We start from the raw sequence: 840 nt of genomic DNA on the forward strand, positions 1-840 counted from the left end.
ATGGATCCCTGACACCACCTGCTGAATCTTAAAAGTTTATGAAGAGGCCCTAACTGGGTGTAGTATGTATATTGCACAGGTGTTCTCAACACCACATCACTCTCTCAAGACCATATCCTTGGAGCAGCTTCTGGGAGTGGGAGAGACAAGCAGAACCCACCATCCAAGGACAGAGGGGGAAGTGAGGGGCCTCTGAGTGCTCAGGATCAGCTCACAGGTCAATCGGCAGTCACATCTTTTCAATGAACTTCCCCAACAATTGACCTAATTTGAATTAAGTTAAAATTAATTTACATTAAATAACATCAAATATTCAGTTCTTCAGTTGCAATAGTCACATTTTAAATCCTCAATATCCACATGTGGCTAGCGGCTACTATAATGGGCAGCACAGACATAGTTCAATTATCCCAGGAAGTTCTATTATGACAGTGCTGGTACAGTTTCTCAGAATCTGGAAAAAAGGGCTTGGTGTTATTCATTGGGCTGGAAACCACTTTGCAATTTAATGTTTTATTTATTTTTGAGAGAAGAGAGTACAAGTGGGAGCAGGGAGGGATGGAGAGAGAAGATCTGAAGTGGGCTCTGCGTTGACAGCAGCAAGCCCTATGCAGGGCTTGAACTCACAAACTGTGAGGCCATGACCTGATCCAGTCAGACACACCAACTGAGCCACCCAAGGGTCCCCACTTTGCATCTTAGATAATTTGTTTAAGAGGCAATGTGAAGAATAGATTGGTAGATACAGAGACTAGAGGCAGGGAGACTGAGTGTTCCTAAACCCGGATTCCTGTCTCCCACTGCTGGATGACTTTCTTGACTTCTGTAGTCCTGAAATAG

This window comes from Hyaena hyaena, unplaced genomic scaffold (assembly GCF_003009895.1).
Source record: "Hyaena hyaena isolate Hyena2069 unplaced genomic scaffold, ASM300989v1 scaffold_1264, whole genome shotgun sequence".
Taxonomy (NCBI): domain Eukaryota; kingdom Metazoa; phylum Chordata; class Mammalia; order Carnivora; family Hyaenidae; genus Hyaena; species Hyaena hyaena.